This window comes from Protopterus annectens, chromosome 3.part1, assembly GCF_019279795.1.
Source record: "Protopterus annectens isolate FY-2018-M chromosome 3.part1, PAN1.0, whole genome shotgun sequence".
NCBI lineage: Eukaryota > Metazoa > Chordata > Ceratodontiformes > Protopteridae > Protopterus > Protopterus annectens.
The window spans coordinates 1842366592-1842386926 of record NC_056732.1 but is presented as its reverse complement, the minus strand read 5'-3'; positions in this window follow the sequence as shown (position 1 = coordinate 1842386926).

Sequence of the window (20335 nt, the reverse complement as noted above, 5' to 3'; positions counted from 1 at the left end):
TTGCAAAGAAGTTTAAAACATTTCAAAAGTATTAGATAACAGAGGACTGTGGACTGAGGGAATGGGATTGTAATGCTATTTTTAAAACAGAGAATGATAGAATTGTACATATTCCAAGTGTGATATATGTTGAAGAAAATATAGCTGTTGTAAAGTATTGGGGACAACCAAAAGATGTTTTTTTTTTTTTTGAGAAAGAAGGACATTTTGTGGGCAATTGTGATAAAAAGAGATGATTTTCATGTGGGGAGTTTGAACATGATGCAAAAAAAAGTGAAATGAAATGCTACCACTGTAAACAGACAGGGCATTTATGGGTGGACAGTATAAAAGAAGAAAACAATATGTATAGAAGAAAATGTGATAACGAAAAAAGTACAGAACTACTACAACAAGAAAAGCAGTAAGATGACTGTGTAGAAACATTAAATAATGTTATACAAAATACAGATTAAAAAAATAAAGTGAAGAAGGTCAATTAGAAATTGAATCAGAAGTTACTGATGGGAGACATTGACTGTAAGGTAGCTAAAAATAAAAATTATATTGGAAAAAGACTGAAGGATAGAAAACGGAAATTTCAAGGACTAGGACTAAAAGCAAAAAAGAAAGGAAGTGGATAAAAATACATAATTTCATGTAGACAAAGAAGAGAAACAAAATCTTAGAATTGTATCAGTTAATGTGACTATTATAAAAAGTTTTTTTGTAAGAAGAATTGGAGTATTAGTGTAATAAATGTGAAGTAGATATTATAACATTAGAAATTATTAGAGGTTTAACAAAGTAAGAAATATTGCAAACTGAAGATTTATGGAGAATAAGTATAATTTGGAAATGGGAGGAGAAACTTGTTCACGGATAGCAGTACTATGTAGTACAACAATTTCAGTATTAGATTTTACTTTAGTAACGCTATGGAGACAACTAGTAGTAGACTTAAGATGGGAAAATAAAGTTTATACACATATCAGTATATGCATATGTAACATATTAAGAGAGAGAGAGAGGCTGTTTAAAGACATACTGCATTATAAAATATTAAATATGGATATTGTATTCATGCAGTGGGTAGTGTTGTTGCCTTACAGCAAGAGGTTCCCCAGTTTGATTCTCTGGTGGGGTGCCTTTTGTGCAGAGTCTGCATGCCCTCCCTGTGTTCTCGTGGATTTCGTCTGGGTACTGCAGCTTCTTCCCACATTCCAAAGACATGCACTAGGTGACTTGGACATTCTAAATCGGCCATAGTTGTGAGTGTGCATGTGAGTGTGTTGTGTGGAAGAACAACAGTGGCAGGGCTAGCCACCTGGTAGCGTAAACCTTGGCTGTAGATGATTGTCAGTCTTGAAGTGACACCCTGACCACATGTGTGAAAATGGGAAAGGGGTAATGGATGGATGGATATTATAGTTACAGGTGATTTTATTTGGGATTTAGGGACTAAAAAGAGAAAGATAGCCCAGATAAGGGAAAAATGAGGGAGCTTATGAAATATGGAAATTTAGTGTGAGGGAATATAAATACAAACACATATAGGAGAGGAAATGTTAAAATAGAGATTGATTGTTTCAAAAAGTATATAAATAGTTGTAGAAGAAGCAAAGAACATTTTCAGATTATATGACAAGAATAAAATGTAGTGCATTGAGAATTGTTAGGGAGCAATGGCTGAACAATTTAAAACAACTAAAAGGAATTAATACTATATGGAGTAGCTATAGATTATCTTATACATACCTCTCAACCTCTTAGAGCAAAAAATCTGGACAAAGCCTAAAATGATGGGGGTACAAATAGGAACAGATTTTAAATATTGCTCTTGCAAACCTAAAAAGTTGACAAAATAATAGGTTTGCATTAGCATGAATTTCCTGAAGGATATGGAGTCTTAAACTCAAATGTTTGTCATTATTTAATGACTTCAGTCCTCAGCTATTTGCCAGAAAAGTACAGATTTTATGGAGGAACACACCAAAAATATGAGGCAAAAATCTGGACATTCTGTGAAAATCTGTACAATTGAGAGGTAAATACAAAAAAGTTAATCTGATTAATTTTGTATGGATGTGAAAATAGCATATGTGGCTGGTATATATACATACATATATATATATATATATATATATATGGGTCTACTTTGTACGAAGTTTCAGTACTTCGAAACTTACTTCGTTGAGCTCAGTTATTCGAAGTACCAAAACTTAAAAAATGAAGTATGGAGATTACAATACAGTGCAGAATGCAAATATTCCCTTTTCCTCACTGTAGTGCGATCTCAGAGTTGGTATACCTCCACATGGGGGGTGTAGGGGGGGCGTGCCCCCTGGCAAAACATGTTTTCTATGTTTTTTTCTTTTTTAGTTAGCCGATCCGGCGACTAGGCTTCAGCGAATGTGCACTTTCATTGAAATGCACTTTTGCTGAAGTGGGCATCTACTTTGTTCAATGTAATGTATTTTCAGTCAAACAAAGTGTATGTGTATATATATATATATATATATATATATATATATATATATATATATATATGATACCCCAAAGCATTTGGAAAAACATTTTGTTGAATTGATGTTTGGATTCATTTGGGGATCTAGATTAAACCAGATTTAAATGAAGAGTATTATAATGTTGTTTTGGCTCTGTTGAATTCTATAGTATATGGAACATCGTTGAATTTATATAGGGTGTTAAGGTAGATAAACAGAAAGAAAGCACATTGGTATTAAGATTATTTAAGACAATCTATAACAGATGATGGAATCTAATAAAATTGTGTAAGGCGATACAAAAACAAATGATGAAAAATGATTGTGTGAACCCATGGGGACATCTGTTAGAAGAAAAAATTAAAGCTATAAAACAAAGACACAAATGGTGGATGAAGAAGGTGGAATGCCAATATTTTCATGTAGGCTACAAATTAATAGATTGCCAGTAAAAGGAAATACGCTTTAGAAAAAGTAAATGAAAGGATATATTTTTGTGGAGAATAAGAAACTGAAGAACATATGTTTTGACATGTACAGTAAGGAATATGTTAAACATTTGGATAAGAAAGTGTTTTGCATTATATGGATGATATGAAATGAAAAACATACCAAGCAGAAACTTTGGAATGCGGAGAATATGAAGTTCACTCCTTGAAATATGTTATGGAGCTAGTTCAGTAATAAAAATCAAACTTTAAAATACGTGCTAGAAAAAAGAATAAAATAGTAGGTAGTCCACAGTTGAGTTAAAAATGGAATATCCTTTATTGAAACACACAAATAAGCAACTAGGATCGATTGTGTATTTCAATAAAGGAAATTCCATTTTTAACTTAACTGTGGACTACCTACTATTTTATTATTTTTTCTCTAGTTTGTATTTTAAAGTTCGATTTTTATTAGTGAGCATAACATATTTCAAAGAATGAACTTCACACCCTCCACACTGTAAAGTTTATGCTAGGTTTGTTTGTGACCCAGTATAGGTTGCATACTGGGTTTTCTGAGACTTTGTTGAATACCATGGATTTTTCTTTTTGTTGTTGATGATATGGAATGAAAGCTTGAATGAGATTGTTTAATGGAAATTGGATGATACCAACTATAATCTGAACAATTAAGTGGTATTTGTGGAAAAAGGAGTGGAGTTCCATATAGATATGAAACAAAAATTTGAAAGGGATAAAGAATGAAGATCTAATATAAAGTCATGTCAATATGTATGTAATAACGGGTTCTTACTCTTTTTGATAGATGTTGTGGGATCTTTTACATCCACTTGAGCTACCACCAACTCAAGCAGATGAGACCTTGGTTTAAAGTCTCAAACAAAAGACAGCTCACTTGGGACTGCATCACCCTTTTATGCTGCATTGCAGTGTCAGCACTTGCTCTATCTTGTGTGGAAATAGAAGCCACAGCCTTCTGCACAGCAGGTGCATGTGCTACCTGTTGTGCCACTGACATTTTTACACAATTGAGTGGTCAAAGACAACAGATGATGGTGGTTCAGTCATATGGTTAAAAAGCAGAAGATAATTTGGTGTAGAAGATTTAGGTCAGATAGGAAAAAGGCAAGAGGAAATGAGGGCACTTATGATGATGATTTCCTGCAACCTTTCTCATAATAATACGTTATCAATTTGTGTTCTTCTACATATGCTTCTGTAAGTAAACTGCCTTTCTTTGGCTTACCTTAACTTAGCCGATCTCATCACATCCCTTCACATTCGTATATCCTGAGCTATTTTCCCAACTCTTTTCTTTATGTTACAGTTAAAATCTCGAACTGTTCATACATCCGTATTTACCATCACATGTTTTATATTTCCTGTCATGACATAAACATGTATCACAATGAGCCTGATCACCTCTCCTCTACCTGTCACATCTGCAGCAACTGCACTACCTTTCCTGGAATAACTGTTGTCATATCTAGCAGGTTAAAACTCCCTTATTTCTTCAGGACTACATTTCTTCATTAAGAATCATTACCTGAACTCCACACTACCCCCCAAAAAAGGCCTTACATTTGTTTTTTTGTGTCTGTAATACCAACCTTACATCCTACAACCACATAATACCTGCATTTACTTCCTTGTTACATTCATACACTAATATTCTCCTAACAACATTTCTTACTCTGTTAACATTCACTCTCACTATGGAAAAAATATCCTTTCCTATCTTTGCAGCTTTATTGACCCTGCTAATATCGACTTTCTAGTTCCTATTGAATTCACCCCTTCTTTCTTTATGCAATCCCCTCCTTCTACATCTTTTTGTACCATTTCATTTATGTGTAGAAATGTCATGTAAATGTCTCCCTTCCTGTTCCTCCACTTCACTTTCTGTACCCTTTCATCCATACTCAGTCCTTCTTCATCTTCTGCATTATTTATTTCCAGTTTGATGACTGGGGAAGTTCACTGGGCCAATTACCACATAATGTTTCTTGTCTCTCATCTTTGTTCCTCAATTGCCCATTTCCCCATTTTCACTATGAACCATAATATTTATTGCCGTGTCTTTTTTTGCAAAATTTCCTCCTGCTGTAATAACACTGAACTGACAAACCAAAAATGGTCCATTTCATTACATTTTGCCCTACAATTTTTCACTTTATGCCCTTTTTCCTCATATTGTGCACATCTTTTCTTTAGACATTCTTGAATTAAATGATTGTCTTCCCCAGGAAAAAAAAAATTTTTGACTTCCCCAATATTGCATTTCCCCTTCGTCCGACATAATTAATGCAACCCACAGCTCTCATACCCCAAACTTTTCTGCCATCAGATTATTTTTATTTCATGTACAGCATGTTCAAAATATTGTCTTAAGTCTGTTTCTTCAATACCAACAATTGTAAACTCCACAGTCATTTCTTTTGTGTTAATGTTCTTGCATGAAAAAACAGAATTTTTCGAGGTTTACAAAAAGCCTTAGCATCACAGTCTTACAAATGTTTCCACTAGTGCATAGTGTTCAGATGTTATTTCACAAAAGGCTTCACTTCCTAAACATATCACAGAACTGTTGTATTTAATAGTGAAGCCTAAATGCACAAGTGTTCCCAACAATATCCTTATGTGTAGGAGTCTCTTTCCTTTGTAATATTCTCAGACTGGTCTCCTCCTTTCTCTTGTTGTCGGCACTGTTGTTAAATGATTAAATGGCTGCTAAGAGCTCACAGCCTGAGCATATGGACACCTCTGCTCTGTGCTCTTCATTTGCTGCTTCTCTCCAGCTCCAAGAACAACTAAATCATTCGAATCCACAATGTTTTACTGCATCAGTCACCTCAGTAGCTTCTCCATTACTGTGACGGCCTACTTCTGTACTTTAAATCATCAGCATCACCAAAAACAGTCTCAGTTTTAACATCAGCAGATTCCAGCAGAGAATGACTCTCAAAAATACTCATTTTCAGTCTCAGCAGATTCCTATACACATTTGTTTATAATATCACTCCAGAAAACCATGGATTCATCATCTGGTTCATCTTCCTTGATCACCCGCAACATTTTTCAGTCGCCAGACCTCCTTCCTCCATCATCATAACTTTGATTGCATTCACTCCCATACCTGCACTCTGTGACATTTCCATTTCTTCAGAACAATTCTCCTTCATGCTGGGAGTGTGATCCTCGGTCTTTCCTGTGGTTACAGCCCTCTGTCACCATAAGGAAGAAAAGTATTAGGAATGTTCCCTTGTGCCCTGGCAAAATATCTCCTCATCTGTATCATACTACCTTGGTCTGCCTTGAAAACAGACGGTTGGCCTAGTGGCACTAACCCAGCTAACAAAAGCTTAAGAAAATTTCCACAGTCACATCAGTTGACTGAACATTTATCTGACCACTGATAGTTAACTGACCCTTTACCTGACCACTGATAGCAGTTGACTGACCTTTTACCTGACCACTGACAGCAGTTGACTGACCGTTTACCTGACCACGGATAATAACAGTTGACTGACTCTTTACCTGGCCACTGATAACAATAACACCACCAACTTTCTCTAATAAATATTTATTCTTCTTCAGAAATAACACTCATGTACCATCACTAGTTATAAGAAAGATGGGTCTAATGCACAGATGACTGAATAACTAGTCTTCCTGTTAAAACTTAGGAATGAAGCATGGAAACTCTGGAAAGCAGACCCAGTACAATCCTTAAGAAATGGATTATTCTTCCAGAGAAACAAACAAAATCAGGAGACATAAAGAACAGTACTTTTGTAATAAGCAAGCCACTCATATCAGCAATCCATGGCAAATCTGGAAAGAGGGTAAATCTGTTATTGTCCACTTACATAAAGATTTGTGTATCACATGTAAATCCCAGCTATCCTATGGGTCAGTATCTCCTCCCCAGCTGATGTCCTTCTTGAATTTTAAAAGGTCATTTCTATGTCCACTCAAACACTTCCTAAACTATCTTTTTCCTTCAAATATCTGAGCTACCAAAATTTTGTTTCAAAAAATCACAAACTGAGATACTAGAAAACTCCTTTACCCCTACAGAACCCACCTAGATCAGACCAGACTTAGATTCATAGGTTCATACATAGGTATTAGGCTATTGGTCTTAGGGCCTGTATAAGCCTAGCCAAAAAGGTACTCTGGCGTTTGTCACCCAAGAAAATTATTTTTCTGTTCCCCTGTCAAGCAGAGCCAAAGAAGTGATCCCCGGGGTGGATTTCCTATTTCCCATCCAATCATCAAGATTTTTCTTGAAGAGTGCTAATGAGGAGCTCTGTTTGACATAGATAGGTAGTCTGTTCCAGAGTATGGGAAGTCTCCGGGACAGGAATCTATCCCTCCAGCATGTTCTGTTTATTGTGGTGACAAGGTTTAGGTCCCTAGAGTGTGTAGCTCAGAGGGATTGGAATTTCTTTAAGTGGAGCATGTCCAACAGCTTTGGGTTTGACATAGCTTTGTATGTCAGGCAGAGATCCCTCTGAGTAGGCGATATGCGATGGAGTAAAGCTGGAGTTTTTTGAGACAGTCTGCGTAGGGCATCTGTTTGAGGCCAGTAATCCTTTTTGTGAGGTATTTCTTTGGCCTTTCCAGTTGTTGTAGATGTCTTATGAGGTACATACCAAAAGGGGCGTTGTACTCTATAATTGGTCTAATGAGTGATGAGTAGAGGGGAACAATAACCTCTTTTTTCCTGGATGATAAACCTTTTGTGATGAGGTGTGCCACGTAGAAGGATTTCCTGACCACTGTGGCAATGTGATTATCAAAGGAGAGACTACTATCCACCTGTGTCCCAAGGTCTCATCACACTTTCGGTGTTAAGTAGACTACCGCCTATGTGGTAGTTCATGGGTACAGAGTTTTGACCAAAGGGGATGACAGTGCACTTTTTGACATTGAGCTTGAGGCCATGGCTTTGACACCAGGCATCTGTCTCAGTGAGGCCATTTTGTAGGATGTCCACATCGTTAGGAGTTTCGATTATGGCTCCTAGTTTGCAGTCATCTGCGAACTTAGTTAACCAAAGACCTTCTGTGTTAGCCTGTACTTCAGAGAAGTAGATGCCAAATAGGAGAGGATCCAGGACTGATCCCTGTGGAACTCCACTTGTCACTGGTCTGAAGTCTGATTTGGAGTCTGCTACTTTCACAGTGTGGGTTCTGTCAGTAAGCCAGCTGGCGACCCATCTTGTGACATAGGGATTTATACCTAGTTTAGTGAGTTTATCTATAATTCCAGAGTGGGGGATGGTGTCAAACACCTTGGTGAGATCTAGACAGGCTGCGTGAACCACCTTACCCTCATCTATGGCTTTGGTGACTGCTTCAAAGAAGTCTATCAAGTTTGAACAACTGAAAAAATAGGCGATTAGGAACACGATTTAGTTGTTTGTGGTTTGTGTTTCGTTTTTAAGTCTATCAGGTTTAAGAGACATGATCTGCCTTTTACAAACCCGAACTGTGTGGGGTCCAGAGTTTGGAGATCTCCAATGTCTTTGTTTATGAGTTCCATGATGGTACGTTCCATGGCCTTGCAGACCAGGCTCGTCAGGCTAATTGGGCGGTAGTTTCTGGGGTCTGTCATGGAGTGGGATAACTGTCGTGGTGTGCCATTCAATGGGCACAAAGCCTGAGGTGAAGCTATGACTGAACATGATGGGGTGCCAGTTCATTCTGTAGTTCATGTAGAAGTCAGCCTGGGATGTTGTCAGGTCCCATGGATGCTGTGTTCTTGGCTTTGGAGAGTGAGGTTTTTACCTGTGCAGCCATGATTACAGGAACTTTGCATTCTTCCGGTATAGAGATAGGCCCTTTAGGGGGTGAGAGGGGGGTAAAGTTAACACTGAACCTAAATGCCAGGATGTTGGCAATATCAGTTGGTTCTGTATATTTAGTGCCATTGTGCTGTAACTCAGAGCAGATCTGAGAGTTGCCATTAAGATTCTTGACATAGCTATAGAATGCTTTGTGGTTGTCTTTAGAATCAGTGGCAATTTTGTTTTCATAACTAGCTTTGGAGGATTTTATGAGGGATCTCAGCTTCTTACTGAGGCTGACCAGGGAGTTCCTCCAATCATGGGATTTTACTCTTTTTGCAAAAGTTTCTTTCTTCTGTTGTAGAGTTTGTTTATGGCAGAAGACCACTAGATTGGCTTCTTTTTTTTGGAGGATAGCATCTTGGTTCTATTAGGGATAGCACGATTCATGCACTCGTGTAAGTGCTTATAAAGTGCATTTGTGTATGATTCAGTAGTCATACCTCTATTGTCCATATGCATGGGCATTGTGAAGTTTGCCACTTCTGTCTTAAGAAGCGTGAAGTTGGCTTTGGAGAAATTTTTTACGGTTGTTTCACTAATGGGGGTGGGGGGGTGGGGGCGGGATGTGGATGTCTAGGATGATTAGCTTGTGGTCAGATCTGACCAACGAGGAATTGACCTCTGGTGTGGAACACCGGTTGCCCATGTTGGTGATGAGCAGGTCTAGGATATTGCTGCCCCTGGTGGGGGTGTGGATAAGTTGATCTAAGGCATCGGAATTTATAAATTCCAGAAAACATTGAGCAAAAGAGTTTGTACATGAGCAGTTTTCCCAGTTAATGGTGGGGTAGTTGAAATCACCCATTATTAGGGTGTTGGGTTGTACCCTAATATTTTCCAGTGTATCAAGAAAAGAGGAGTGGGAATCCTGGGGCATGGTGGGGGTTTGTAGCAAGCTACAATCTGGATTGCGGTCTTGCCCAGACTTAGTTGAACTTGGATAATCTCGGATGCATTATGCTGAGCAGCTAGCTTGGAGGTGTGGATATCCTTAATGAATATGGACACGCCTCAGCCTTTAGTGTTTCGGTCCGGGTTAGGTGCCAGAAAGGTGTGGTATGAATTATAGCCTGGTAATGCAGGGGTACTCTCTGGAGCTTTGAACCAGGTCTCCGTCACTGCACAGATGTCGATGTTCTCCATTTTAAGGAGTGCCTCGAATGAGTGCATTTTGAGGTTTAGAATTCTAGCACTGAGTAGCATTAACCTCAGATTTTGATTGCTTGTTATAGTGGTGAATTTGTCATTTGAACCTTGCCTAAAAAAGGCACTATATGGGGTGGCAAGAGCCTTTGCCAGTATCCAGAATCCCAAGGGCAACAGGTGCAGGCAATCTATCTCTGGCAAAGCATCATGGTCTGTCGATCATGTCATCCCAGGCAGACAGATACTGGATTCCCTTAGAATGACACCAGAAGCTTAGCCAATTGTTGAAGTCAATCATTTTGTAAATAAACAGCCTCTGCAAGGCTCGAACCCAGGACCTTGCAAACCATACTTTGTCAATTAATTCATGATCGTCAAATACTACATAAACATATAAACTGAGACTTATACTATGATATGGCGTGCTAGTGCTCATTGGATTGTTTTAACATAAGTGAACATTTTCTTACATCTTTTTCTATTACTATATGTCATTTTCATCTTGTAAAAAGCATACTAGACCACCAGGTTTTAAGTCTGTCTTCTGCTCCTTCCTTTGCCAAATGAACTTTGCTGTCTCATCACATATTGAATTGTCACCTGATATTTCACCCTCATACCTTTCATTAAATGCTTCTACCATAACCTGACTTGAAGTTCCATCTAAACTGGATGTTCCTTCTGTATTCAGAACATCTTTAACTTTCTCTATTATTTGTCAGTAATTCTTTTCTCCATTTCTTTATTATATAATCCTTTTTGGCTTCTCTATTTGATATTTCTACCACTACTATTTTTCTGTGTACTGTATTTTTCTTCTGAGAATTTTATAGTTTTTCCCATGTATGCAACTTTCATCTTGTCTTGTGTTGACGCACTGCGGTGGTGGTGCTGCGGTAGCGTTGTCGCCATCACAGTTAGATGTTGCCCATTCGATTCTCAGCTAGAGCGTCTTCTGTGTGGTGACATGCGTGAATGGGCCTTCCTTTGTTGAAGGTTGTGCATTAGGCCCGGCAAGCCAGCACATAAAACGCTACTGCCAATCATTAGCGGACCGGAGTTCCACTATGGCGACCCCTAACCGGGAAAAGCCAAAAGACACAAACAAACATCCTTTTAATAACGTATCTTTGCTTTATATATTCATTCATTTTATTATTTCCAGATGCTTGATGCTAATATTTTGCTTTCTTTCTGTAATTGTACATAATTGTTTGACATATATACTTCCAGTCATTCTGTATTTTCTATAACTTAGTTTACATATTATTTTAATTCAATAAATAGCATTCTTTATGGTACTATCATAGTTTTATAAAAATAGATTTTAGACCTTTTTATGACCTCCTTATCTGACCTCCAATATCTCTACCCAAGTCTTTCTTTTTTGGTTCATAGGTGTGTACTAGGCTAATGGCCCTGAAGCCTTTACAAGCCTACCCCATGCCACCCGACTTTAGTTCCTAGTGCCTTTGTCTAGTAGAGCCACTGCAGTGATCCCTGAGGTGAATTTTCTGTTTCCCATCCACTCATCAAGATTTCTCTTGAAGAGGGCCAGTGAGGTGCTTTGTTTGACATGTAAGGGAAGTCTATTCCATAGCATGGGCAGTCTCAGGGTTAGGAACCTGTCCCTCCAGCTTGTTCTGTTGATTGTGGTACTGAGGTTGAGGTCTCTAGAGCATGTGGTGCAGAGGAATTGGGATTTATTTAGATGTAGCATTTCTGACAGTGCTGGATCAGACATGGATTTGTAAGTCAAGCAGAGATCGCTTCTGAGTAGGCGATATGAGACAGAGAATAGTTGGAGTTTTTTATGTCTGTCCATATGGGACATGTGTTTAAGGCCTAGGATCCTCTTTGTAAGGTACTTTTGCGGCTCTCCTTTTGTTGCAGGTGTCTGTACTCGATGACTGGCCTAATGAGGGAAGAGTAGAGGGAGACAATGACCTCTTTCTTCCTGGATACAAAACCCTTAGTAATGAGTCATAGTTTCCTACTAGGCTGTTGACCATGGAGGATCTTTAGAAGCATAGCCATGCATGAAGTTTATTTTTTAGCCATCATAATTTAAATATGAATGATCCATAGCAGGCAAAACATGTACATGTTACCCTTTCCCATAAGAGACAAGGGTGCTACACCAAGAATGAATCTGTGGTTTCCTATCCTTTCATCCAGATTACATATACAGTAAGATAAATACTTTCTTTTAGGTGGCGAGGAAGTTGATTCCAAAGAAATATTAAATGATAATTGAAAAATTATTACTGACAGTGTAGAATTGACTAATATCATCTGAGTTAGGCCTACATTTGCTTATAAATAACTTGGTAACTTGAAAAGATTAGTTAAAAATCAAGACACGTGAAAGTGTGTATCTTAACCATCCAGGGAGGTTGATTGTAGCAAAAAATAGATTCACATCTATATCTGAAGGTGTAATCTATTTGGCTACCTGTATTTCCTGTGAGAGTTTCTATGTAGGAAAATCAGTAGAATGGTCTGACAGAGAATGTACAAGCATACATTGGCTAGTGCATATAAGGATCAGAACAGTGCTTTCATAAAACACGCAGGAATGTGTGTGAGATTCTTTTAAAATGTCCACTTTTTACATTGGATTAATTAAAGAACACTAACTATCGCGGTGACTTCAACAGCATTTTAGAATATGAGATAATAAGATGGCAATTAGATCTTTGTGCTGATAGACGACCAGGCCTTAATGGTTTTATTATATTAAATGTATGTTTTTTTAATTACCTAATATTTACATTTTTTGGTTTTATTTATAAAATCTGAGTGTAAAAAACATTGTAACAGTTTATTGTTTACTGAGGACATTGGTTAATTGTTATCATGGGACATTTTTCTGGTTATAAAAGGGCAAATCAAATTGCTGGAGGAAGTTCTGTGTATAATTAAAGAATGAAAGTGGACAACCTTTTACCTGCATGCTGTGTCTTCTGTTTTTCATCAGTGACGTTTTCTTGTTTTGTAGTTTTTCTTCTACTCTCACCAGAGTTTCAAACAAAACAGTTATGATACAGATCCCACAAAAAGTATACTTACTAGAAAACGGGTACTAAATGAGTACTAATAAAATGAAATTAAGGGAATCTGTACGAAGGGTCTGTATACTAGAAAAGAGAACGGGAAATATAGAAAAAAATGTAACCCTAGCTAGTGCACTCTGCACTAAACAGGAAAGTAACGTGATCATTAACAGTCTAAAAGGAGGAATCTTTCAGTTTGATCTACCTAGTTCCTAGCAGCAAAAGCACATGTGATGAGACTTGGAGGAGTTTGGAGAGATGATTTATAGTAAGGGAGGTTAACTCGAGCAATACTGCTTAGCTGGGTGGGCAGTCAGTATTATGGATATATGGACTACAGTGGAAAGGAAACAGTACTTAAATATCTTACACAGTGGACATTGTAGTGCTTACTAACAGTAACAATAAAAGAGGATATGCAGGGACTTTTGTAGTCATGTTACTATAGGTTCATAGGTAGGTACTAGGCTATTGGTCCTGGGGCCTATACAAGCCCAGCCAAAAAGGCTTTTGCCACCCAAATTATTTTCCTGTGCCACTGTCGAGCAGAGTCACAGAGGTGATCCCCGGGGTGAATTTCCTATTTCCCATCCAAACATCGAGATTTTTCTTGAAGAGTGCTAATGAGGAGCTTTGTTTGATATAGATAGGTAGTTTATTATAGAGTATGGGAAGTCTCTGGGACAGGAATCTATCTCTCTGGCATGTTCTGTTTATTGTGGTGACAAGGTTTAGGTCCCTAGAGCATATAGCTCGGAGGGATTGGGATTTCTTTAAGTGGAGCATGTCCAACAGCTCTGGGTTTGACATAGGTAGGTGTAGAAAACAGAGACACTGGCTTTTAAAACAACATCAACCTTAGGTTGGGAGCTTTGGAGAAAATCCAGCATAACTATAATGAACCGAGAGATGAATTCAGACAACATACCTTGTAACCCACAGATACAGCAAACTTTTTAGTTAAAGAACAAAATAATATACTGACAGCAAAATGCTTTAAAAGTGATTCTGACAGAATATCAGTATAAAACAAGTCCTTAATGTCTTCAGGAGATACTGGAAATGGATATCAACAGTGTTTAAACTGAGTGGCAAAAGTGAAAAAAATAATAAAAACATAGTTGGAGCTCAGTCAGTAATGTCTGCCCCTCAGACAGTAGCAAATGATTCCCTGTCACCGAATAACCACTACTGCCCTCAGCAAGTTTGCACTTTGACTAGAAAACCCACCAAAATGTACTTTAATGTAAGAAAAGTTGTAAAAGTGAAAGAAACAGTGGGAAGTCACTGGAAAAACACTTTTTATTAGGTAGATGGAGATGTTATGTAAGAAATGTACATGTTATCTAACAACACTCAGTGCAACAAAATGGAGGATCTATCAGCTATACAAACAACCAAGAGATAAAGAAACGCACAATATCGTCTGTATTAAGAAAGTTGCAGGTTAATGGAAAAAGTGATAGAAGTATAAAAATATAGTGAAAAACAATTGCTTTACACAGCCAGACAATTATTTGGATACAAAGCCAGCAAGTTTAGGTGAACAAACTAAAAAAAAAGTTTTAACATTTGATTAAATGAACAATAAAGTGCTGAAAACATCAAAACACCAAAAATTACAAAGTGTAGTTCTTTACTTCCTTGGATATTCTGTAGCGATTAAACTAGTAAAATGACAACCAAACCTCACTCAGCACATGTGCTTCAACTCCATTCTTATTGACATCTTTGGAAGCCATAGGAAATGGCTATCAGAAGTATTTAAACTGAGTAGTAAAAGTGAAAGAACCAAAAAGAGTGTACCTAGAGCATCAGTCAAGCAGGCAGTAATGCCCAACAGGGTGTGTGTTATTGTGGAAATAACAGCACAGGGAGAGGGGTTCTACACCGCTGGAAGGGTATTTCCACAATAACACACACCCTGGAGGGCATTATTGCACTTAGAGGATGGTCTGCCTGTACAATTGTTGTGTTTTACTTACTTATTTGTTTTATTATTACTATATTTTTTTTTATGTATATTTTTGATGTAAAATAGTTCCTCCGCCTATGTTTCAAAGTTGCTGTAGTATATGTTAATGTTCCTGGAGGAAACATTTTACATTAAAAATGTATAATTTTTTAAATACATATTTAGATATGTACTTTATTTTTGGCCCGTTACTCCTAAAATGTGTGGTTTGTTGCCAGTCATTTGGGGATTGAGTTCACCAAACAATGACACATATTTTGACTTTCAGACTTTATTTTCTTTATAAAATTCATGTTAACACAAATCCTGTTACTTAAGCTACTTGCTAATGTTATAAGAACAGCATTTAAAATCTGTTCCTATTTTGCGCCATTGTTCCCCCTTTATTTTAGGCTTTATCCAGATATCTTGAGCTAAAAGGTTGAGAGGTATGCAAACCTCTTTACTGCTGCTGTAACGCTGCTCAATCACTATCAGTCTTCAGTCTCTCTGTCTCTTTCTCACTCACACGCACCTCACTTTCACACAAACACACACACACACACACACACACACACACACACACACACACACACACACACACACACACACACACACACACCTGAAAATCAGTACAGAGCTGCTAATTACTAGGAAGTGTGTAAGTATCGTTAAATATCATAAGTTTAAGTATTAAGTATAACAGATTACAGACGACTGAGAGGAGGGTTGCCACCATACCTCTCAATTGAACAGATTTTAGCAGAATGTCCAGATTTTTGCCTCATACTTTTGGTCCATTTTTCATAAAATTGTGGTTTTCTGTCAAATTAGTGGTAAATCATTAAAGATTGAAGTTAGAAAATAATGGCAGACATTTTAGTTTTAGACTTCATACCCTTCAGAAAATTCATGCTAATGCGAAATCTGTTATTCTATCAACTTTCTAACTTTGTAAGACCAATATTTAAAAACTATTTCTGGCTGGGCCTTTGTCCCACTTTTATGTATGGCTTTGTCCACATTTCTTGCTGTAAGAGGTTGAGAGGTATGGTTGCCACGTTTTTGAATGATCAGACTGGGACATTTCTTACTGAAAGATAATTTCTTGCAGGACAAAGCATAGCATCGCAAATGCAAAAGACGTGCTACTTTATTACCAAAATAATGGATGACTGTTGTAGAATTTTGTTTGCATTTTTTATATCATACTGAGGCTTTTAAAACATAGTCTGATACTTTTCTACTGTATTTAGGAAGATGTTAGAAAATATTTTTTCTCCTATAAATATTAGGACATTTGCAATTTTTGCCCTTTTTAGACACAACTGCCCAAATCAGGACTGCCTTGCAAAAAGAGGGACGTGGTAACCCTAGATGGATAAAGTAAATGTATAGAACCTTGTTTGCTCTGTATCATGTAGAACACAAATTAGTGCCGAGTGAAAAGATGGCTGTACCAGCCTATCTCATGAAATATTTAAATAAGCCACACCCTCCTGTTACTTCCTTGCTCTTTATTCTATGAATATTTATCAGGTTACACTCTAGTTGTAAGGACACATTTCAGAGATGCACAGGAAGTGAATGTTAGACACTGAAAGGTGTCCTGGACTTATATTGCCATGTAGTAAATTGCAGAAATTCGTTCTTTAATTTCTTGACTTCCTTACCAGTATAGTCTGTAAGGTTAGTCTGAACTGGAAGACCATGAAGTTGGAGGTAAGCATTTCTAGGCTTTTGAAAAATCTTTGCTTTCTGTGGACTTATGCCTTTTCTTCTAATATCACACTGTTAAAGGCAGTAAGACTTTTGTATTCATGAGTGGTGCAGTTTGTGCTGCTGTGTGTTTGGGAGGCAGCAATAAGGGAATGTGAAACTATAAATAAGTTATTATAAACTATAGTGAGTTGTAATGGAAATTAATTTATGGAAAATGTAATGTCAATGTATCAAGCCTGGCTAACTCTCTCTAGAATGTGTAACAATCTGTTAACCAGTTTACTGTGTAATTTAATTTAATCCTGACTTGTGCTCAGGATTAACTGTAACCTATGGAACTTTGTTTAACTTGCTTTCTTATGTAATCTCTGTAAATAGTCTGTTTGTAATATGTAATACTGGTATTATGTAATGCTGTATCTGCTTACCCTTGGAGTTTTTCTCTCTGGGCCTCCGCTGAAAATGGACATGCATCCAGTCAGACTATACCGGTCAACAAATGTAAAATAAATAAAAAATAAATATCCTTTGTATTCCTAATTCTGAACTGTAGGTGCCTGCTTTAGGTGAGTATCATACCTCTTAACTTCTTATCACAAGAAATCTGGACAAAGCCAAAATATTGACATATTTTAATTATTGCTCTTACAAACTTACAAAGTTGCTAGAGTAATAGATTTTAACTTGGTATGTATTTTCTGGGGGATATGAAGTCTGAAACTCAAATGTCTCATTATTTAGTGACTTCATTCCTCATTGATTTGCCAGAAAACCCCAAATCTAAAGTCCTTTAGGGAATGTTTATCAGAAACACCTCACATCGTTTAGATGCATAGGTTGGTTTATTAACTACCCATTAGGAGTTAAGGGACAGAAATGATGAAATATATTTGTGTGGGTAACTTAGCACGACAGTAGATATTCGACATCATGCCTTTGTTTTCATTGTTCCTTTCCCTTTTTTCTCTTTTCCCCTAGTCTTAAGGTGCTATTGCTTAGGCATGTTTTGTGATACGATGTGCATACTCAAGATGAGGTGATCAGTTAGCCCTATCAGCTCCTACATTTATTTATTTATTTATTTATTTATTTATTTATTTCCAGTTAGATTACCGGGGAAGTTCACTGGGCCCAGAGAGCCCGTTTTCAGTGGAGGCCCGGGGAGAAAAGCTCCATGAAACAGATTACAGTAAATATAGCAGTCCAATAAAAATAAAAGTACAAATACATATCAAATAATACAAAGCGTGAGCAATATTGCCCATAGTGGAACAATATTGTGCAGATACATTTTAACAGATTCACACAGTTAAAGTCAAAAGTGAAAAGCTATTTGCAATATTTACAGAGTGTGAGAGATCATATGGGAATTGGCTATAGAAGGTTAAAGCCAGCTATAAGGTGCTTAGGAACTCAGGAGGATACCCTCCAGGGGGCTTTTGTTAAAGAATTTTAGGTAGGGAGAATGCAGTTACATTTCCATTTGGAGGAGGGGTAGGTGTAAATCTGAGTTTTGAAGTTGTTTGTGTTTGACATTGTCCTTAGTGTGAAAGGGAGAGAGTTCCATTTCTTACCTAAGGAGAAGGAGAGGAGAAGTTGTCCAGCAGGACGTTTAGGTTTGTGGACAGTAATTAAGTTTTGGTGTTCAGATCTGAGAGTTCTATTTGAGGTGTATGGGGAAGGATGTTAGTTAGAGTGGGGCATTTAGTTGAATTAAATATTAATCTATATGCTTTAGTGAGCTGGAGAAAGTCCAGGTAATTTATGAATTATAACCAGTTGAGGGATTCAAGGGTAACACAGTGATGAGTGGAATGTTTGGCTTTGGTGGCACATTTAGAAATTTTATTAAAACAGCTTTCAAGTTTGGAAGTGATGGAAGAGGATAGGTTAGTTAGTAGTGGGGCACCATACAGTAGGGAGGGAAGGAGGTAAGAGAAGGCCAGAGTATGCCTGGTAGAAGTACAGAGGAAGTTGTTGTTCCTGTATAGTACACCTAGTTTTTGGTGGGTTTTCTTTATATTTTGCTGAACATGGATGTCAAACTTGAGGTGTTCATCTAGGTTACATATTAGAAACATGAAAAGACTAAATGTCAAATGTATGCACATCAACATGTAAAGGTCGATGTACATACAGAGCGAAACACATAAATGGCGAAATTCAAAACACCGAATGTGTCTCTTAGCCAGCAGCGTGATGGTGGGGATAAGGAAATATGTCCTTATCCCCACTGTAGTGCAGTCTCAGAGTTGGTATATTTAAGCAGGGGGGTGTAGGGGGGGCAAGCCCCCCTGCAAAAGCTTATTAAATTAATGTTTATTTTTTATTTTGCTTACCTGTTTGATGCGTTTTGATTACGAAACATGTTTGGCATTTTGATTTTCACTGTTTAAATGTTTTGCTTTGTATGTACATCAAACTTTATGTGTCGATGTACATACATTCGGGATTTAGCCTTTTTGGGTTTTTAATATAAACCCGTTCATCTATAGTTACACCAAGTAGTTTAGCAAAGGGAACAACTTCAAGTCAGAGAGTTGCTTTGGCTAAGGACTTAGAAGGAATTTTTATCAAAAGAGAAAGATTTTCAGGGAATGAATAGTAGTATTTTAGATTTGTTAACACTGAGAGAAAGGTGATTTTGGTGCATCCAGATCCCAGTAGTTGAGAAGGCAGTCTGAGTTATAGATAGGAGTTCAGGGAGGTTAGAGGCAGAGCAGACAAGTGTAGAGTCATCTGCATATTGGATGACTATGGCATTAGAAATAGCAGAGTGAAGATTATTGATAAAGATATTAAACAACATTGGTCCGAGGATGGACCCCTGTGGTACTCCGGTAGGGGTGGGTAGGAAAAGTGAGGTGCCTTTTTTTCCATTTCACAGCCTGATATCTATGTGACAGATAGCCTGAGAACCAGAAAAGAGTGTTTCAGGGGAGATTTAGGTTTGTGAGGTGGCTTAGAAGGTGCTTATGGAAAACAGTATTGAATGCTTTAGAGAGATCTAGGAGCACTGTGGAAACTAAGTTCCTAGAATCTCGGGCTTGATTGACAGTTTCTAAGAATGAGAGTAGAGCTGTTATGGTGCTATGTCCTAGTCAGAAGCCATGTTGGGTAGGGGTAAGAAGGTGTTTTTTAGTCAGAAAAGAAATATGTTGGAGGTGAATGCATTTTTTTCTAGGATTTTGGAGATTGGAGAGAGAAGAGCTGTAGGGCGGAAGTTTGAAATGTTAGTGTTTTTGTGGAGAGGAAGAATAAAGGCAGAACATCAGAGTTTAGAGACATAGGATTCCTTTATGGATCTATTAATTAGGATAATAATTGGGAGAGCTATACCATTGGAAGCAGACTTGAGAAAGGAAAAAGCAATGTTGTCAGGTGCATTGGAGTAGGTTTTAAGTTTGGATAGACGTCTTTTTATGTAGTTATTGGAGACAGGTTTAAGCTCAAACATAGGGAGGAAATTATCTGGGGACTTAGATGAGGTGGAATGTAGGAGAGATGGATCGTTGTTGGGAAAAGTTGTTGTTAGGTTGGATATTGACTCTATAAAGAAAGAGTTGAATAGTGAGGCTAATTCGAGGTCAGATTTGCTTGGGTCCAGACAGGGGTTATTTTTGGAGCCTGGTTTGAGGAGTGAGTTTATGGAGAAAGAAGGG